The following is a 6,188-nucleotide window of genomic DNA, read 5'->3' as shown; positions in this document are numbered from 1 at the left end:
TAAGGTTTACTAATTTTGTTGTTTGTTTGGTTTTTCTTTGTACAAGCTCTTACGTTGATCCTCAATCTGGTTATTTGATGGTGTACGGCATGAAGTGGCGAATAATGTGACATATGTGAATAAACTATGAGGATCATCAGTTGGAGAGTCGATTTTTTTTTTTATTGAACCAGGGAGCTACAAAGTAACGTTAAGTGAAATGAAATCAAGCAATCAAAAAAATAAAATAAAATATATATATATATATATATATATTAGCCAATATGTATACATTTTATTTTCTTTTGGTAAAATTTTGGCTGCACTAATCAGTTAATGCACATCTAAATATGCTGGCCTGAATATGTCATTTTTAAACTTGTGAATATTACTAATTGTTATTTTAAATGTTATAGTTTTCAACCATCAGAGTTTTCTAAGAAAAGCAAACCTTGCCTGGCTGGACAGTATGTATACTGCAAAAACCAGATGTGTTCTCCCCAATCTGACAACTTTTGCATTTACATTAATATTAGTCTGTTTGTTTCTTATTCCCAGGTCACCATAGCCACCAGATCCAGTCTGTATCCAGATGGTGGATCAACACCTACAGCCGAATGTCAGCAGATACTGTGTCAACTAGATGAGCCCCAGACACAGATCATCAGGTAATAACTCCTAGCCTAAACGGCCGCTGGTGCAAGACCATGGGAAGACGAGTCCTCTTCAATTTGACTTTGCAACTTTTGCATTATTGACACACTATTGTCCTATTATAATATTTTAATACTGTAAGGTTGCTTTGACACAACTTGTATGGTAAAAAGAACCGTGTAAATATATATAACTATTTTATTAACTAAACAATGTTTTTAAAAATTAATATAAAGTTTATTGCATTAACTAATTGCATTAATAAAGAGTTTTTTATATATATATATATATATATATATATATATATAATATATATTATTATTTTTTTATTATTATTTTTTTTTTTAAACTTGTGTGGGTATTGTTGACTGGAAATCTGTCAGTCCAGAAGCGAGTAAAGAATACAGAGTGGAGTTTAAGCTCACCAGGTGCGCTTGCTGTGGATACATCTACAAAAACACCTTTGGATACAGTGGCAATGGAAAGAAGGGGGACTTCACAGCATTCTATTCAGACAAAGAGCTGGCTTCTGTTCAATGGACTGCTACTACAAATTGAATTGTTTCTTTTTTTTTTTTTTTTTTTGGTTACATTATTTATTGTCACAGTAAAGTGTTATTTTTCTTTCCAACTTCTGGTGTCCGGTAAGTTTTATATCTACCTCCCTCACTCAAGTCTATTACTGGTCCAGTGTAGTATTTGCATTGGAGGACAAAAATCCCATAGAAACCGTCCTACAGAATATTTTTATAAAATAAATATTTATAAAAAATGCTAAAGGATTCCAATAAGAATTTTGTACAAGATCATATTTTGGAACCATTCCTATTAGGATTTTGATAGGAATATTCTTATAAGACATACATATTCTGTAGGATCATTCCTAAAGGATTTTTATGGGAACTCTTTTTTTTTTTTTTTTATCTAAAGGTGCACTTTTCCACTGTTCTTGTTTTGCTTACAAATAGTACTTGCAGTTTGCTGTTTACATCACCCTGATGTAGACATTGTTTATTGCATATTGCTTGTCAAAAAATCCTAAAGGATTCTGATAAGAAACTTGTACAGGATTGTTATTGGAATTTCTATCATATTTTGGAACCGTTCCTAAAGGATTTCGATAGGAATAGTCTAAGGATTCTTCAAAATTCTTGAAAGATGCTTTAAAATAAAATAGGAACCCATTAAAATCCTGTAAAAGTTATCCTACAGGATATTTATGTCTTGTCCTATAAGAAAATCCTATAAGATAATTCCTAATGGAATCCTTTAGGAACGGTTCCAAAATATGATAGAAATTCTGATTTGAATCCTGTTAGGATTTGTAGAGGATTCCTATTGGAATGTACATTAAGGTGAGTTAAAGTAAACTCCAAGACACTAAACTATTGGTTAGAAATATATACAATAAAAAAAGCGTACCGTTAGGATTATTAAAAATTCTTGAAAGGTGCTTTAAAATAAAACCCATTAAAATCCTGTAGAAGTTATCCTACAGGATATTTATGTCTTGTCCTATAAGACAATCCTATAAGACAATTCCTAATGGAATCCTTTAGGAACGGTTCCAAAATATGATCCTGAATCCTATAGGATTTTTTTTGACAGTGACTTGGCAAAAAATAAACATTTTGAGAGTCCAAAAGCATTCACTGCATGATGAATCCTATTAGAATGGAGTTAGAATTTCTCTATAATTCAAATAATGAAAAAAAATGTGTGAGATCGCCAGTGTTAAATTAATTTTATACAGCAGTTCAACTTTAGAATTAAGTGAGTTACATTTTTAGACACATTTTCCCCTGTTTTGCAAATTAAGTAGTTCCAAACAAAACTGGAACAGAGCTGTTGTGCGTCTCGGAGCAACACTGCTGTGTTTCTTTTCTGAATAAATCTGTTTTTGAATGAATCCAGTGAGCCAATTATTCAACGATCTATTCATAAACACAGTCAGCTCGCTTAGATCCAAATTGAATCAGCTATTTTAAAAGAATCGTTTGACTAAAGGATTCAGTTAATCATTTTTTAAAACAGACACTTGCCACTACCTATTGGTGGTTTTATTTATCATATTAAATGAATTTATCCATGACAATGTCTTTCCAGTACAAAAATACACTCAGTAAAATATTAATTATCAACAAAAATCCCCCAGAAAATATTATATCACTTGTGTCAATATTGCACACCTTTAAATTAAGGGGCATCATTTAGGTAATTTGGCACACAGACAAACAGATTGTGTGCATGCAAGTGTGTGTGCATTGGTTTAACCTACATTGGGAAGACCAAATGTCCCCACAAAAAAAAAGGTAAAACTTATTACATTTTTAGGCCCCACAAGGAAAATCATAAACCAATTCGACCACTGGATATATCCCATTTGGAACACACTGAATCGTTTTACTCCCGTTTTCACAGCTTAGTAAACAATAAAACTGTTTGCACTATGGTAAGACACACAAATTTGCATTGTCAAGCAGAAAAACAAGCTAGTTTGTACAGCTAAAAATAGCTGGATGCAGAGGAGACAGGAAGCCAGACCTGTAAAATTTACAAATAGCCATGCCACTAGGGCTGCACAATAATGACAAAAATCATAATTGTCGATTACTCCCTTTGAAATTGCCATTGTGATTATTAATTTGTGTCACCTTTGCGTCAAATTACAAAAACTAATGTGAGGGTGAACTAACCCTTTAACGATATAAAACAGGCAAATCTGCAGTTATTGGTAAAACGGTTTGTTTACAAACAAACGTGTGATAATAATTAAGATAATACATTAAAATAACATGGTAAGACACACCAATATGCAATATCAAGCAGCAAAATGAGCTCGTTTGTACAGCTAAAAATAGCTGGACGCGGATAAGACCGGAAGCCAGACCCATAAGATGTACAACTCTTAGGGGAAGAAAAAATTCAGAATTTATGCAATATACTTGTCACGTGTTATGGACTGTTTTGTGGTGTTTCCCCTCCCCATGTGTTCTGTGATCCAGTTTCTCCCTGTCTAATTATGACCAGATGATTTGAAGCCACAGTTTAGTTGCCATTTTCCTTTTGTTGGTATTTTTCTAGATGTTATCCATGTTTTATGTCTCAATGAAATGCAAGCAAACAACCAAGAGGATTTCAAGAAAAAAATAGGTATTGATTTTTTTCCTGTCACTACAGCATGGCGAGGACAGAAGCTCCCAAAGAAAGTCATTTCATGTTACTAACAAGTATTTTTTGTTGACATAAGTACATGTAACATATATCATGGGGAAATGGGGTATACTGTTGCTAGAATCATGCTCCTCATGGTAACTTCTTGTTAAAAACATGTTAGCATCATAGCAAAATGCTAATCTTGCTAACTTCATTATTTAGTACTGCTAAAATTATGCACATTAACAGCTCGTTTAAAACATGTTAACATCATGCTAGCAACATGTTAATCATGCTAATTTTGTTTTAACATTTTACTTGTTAACATGTTGTTAGCATATTGCTAAGACAATTAACATGTTGTTAGCATGTTGTTAACATGATGCTAACTCGATTATGGTTACTATTTGTGCCTAGTGCCGAGTTTTGTTACGGCAAGCCAGAAAATGTACATATGTATTTATTTTCATTTTACTTTTTGATACACGATGCTCAGCCTGACCAGCTTGGGAGACCAGCTATAACAAGCTACTTCTAGCTTAAACCAATTAAGACCAGCCAATACGCTTAGGCTGGTTTTAGCTGGTCATCCAGCCTGGTCGTAGCTAGTCAGCAGGCTGGTTTTAGAGGGGGTTTTAGAGGGGGCACAGAGTGAGCGGTCACTGCCGCGTCAGGAACGGAGATAGCGGTCGCCGCTTCGTGAACCGATATAGCGGATGCCGCCGCCTCGGGCACAGAATGAGCGAACGCTGCCGCCAAGCGAGCATGTTGCTATGATGCTAACATGTTTTTAACAAGAAGGTACCATGAGGAGCATGATTCTAGCAACAGTATACCCCATTTCCCCATGATATATGTTACATGTACTTATGTCAACAAAAAATACTTGTTAGTAACATGACGAGCGCAGATGACTGCCATCCACTTGGGCACAGCGTGAGCGGACGCTGCTGCATCGGGAACAGAGTGAGCGGATGCCGCCGCCAAGCTAGCGTCCTCCGCCGCCAGACGAGCGTAGATGACTGCCATCCACTCGAGCACAGCGTGATCGGTCACTGCCGCGTCAGGAACGGAGATAGCTGTCGCCGCCGCTTCGGGCACAGAGTGAGCAGTCACTGCCGCGTCAGGAACAGAGATAGCGGTCGCCGCCGCTTCGGGAACAGAGATAGCGGACGCCGCCGCTTCGGGAACAGAGATAACGGACGCCGCCGCTTCGGGCACAGAGTGAGCGGTCACTGTCGCGTCAGGAACAGAGATAGCGGTCGCCGCCACTTCGGGAACAGAGATAGCGGTCGCCGCCACTTCGGGAACAGAGATAGCGGTCGCCGCCGCTTCGGGAACAGAGATAGCGGACACCGCCGCTTCGGGCACAGAGTGAGCGGTCACTGTCGCGTCACGAACAGAGATAGCGGTCGCCGCCATTTCGGGAACCGAGATGGCGGTCGCCGCCGCTTCGGGAACCAAGATAGCGGTCGCCGCCACTACGGGAACGGAGATAGCTGTCGCCGCCGTTTCGGGAACAGAGATAGCAGACGCCGCCGCTTCGGGAACAGAGATAGCGGTCGCCGCCACGTCAGGAACGGAGATAGCTGTCGCCGCCGTTTCGGGAACAGAGATAGCGGACGCCGCCGCTTCGGGTACAGAGTGAGCAGTCACTGCCGCGTCAGGAACAGAGATAGCGGACGCCGCCGCTTCGGGCACAGAGTGAGCGGTCACTGCCGCGTCAGGAACAGAGATAGCGGTCGCCGCCGCTGCGGGAACAGAGATAGCGGTCGCTGCCGCTGCGGGAACAGAGATAGCGGTCACCGCCGCTTCGGGAACAGAGATAGCGGACGGCGCTGCTTCGGGAACAGAGATAGCGGACGGCGCTGCTTCGGGCACAGAGTGAGCGGTCACTGCCGTGTCAGGAACAGATAGCGGTCGCCGCCGCTTCTGGGAACCGAGATAGCGGTCGCCGCAGTTTCGGGAACAGAGATAGCGGTCGCCGCCACTTCGGGAACAGAGAGAGCGGACGCCGCCGCATCAGGAACAGAGATAGCGGTCGCCGCCGCATCAGGAACAGAGTGAGCGGTCACTGCCGCGTCAGGAACAGAGATAGCGGTCGCCGCCGCTTCGGGAACAGAGATAGCGGACGCCGCCGCATCAGGAACAGAGAGTGTGGACGCCAGATTGACCGACCAGAAACTGTAAGATATTCCGGGCGGAGGAGCGGATTATGGGGATTCGGCAGGCGGAGAGGCCGTTGAACGTTTGTCACCTGGTGAGTTGGAGCGATGCTATGGTTAACACGTGTTTTCTAATGGGGCTAAACGATGATCAGCTGTTCTGTTCGGTAACTCCTGTGGACTGCTGCAAACCTGTTGCAGAATTTATTAACCATGTCCTGGCCCTTAGTCATT

Source organism: Garra rufa, chromosome 9, assembly GCF_049309525.1.
Source record: "Garra rufa chromosome 9, GarRuf1.0, whole genome shotgun sequence".
NCBI lineage: Eukaryota > Metazoa > Chordata > Actinopteri > Cypriniformes > Cyprinidae > Garra > Garra rufa.
This window is presented reverse-complemented; position numbering follows the sequence as displayed.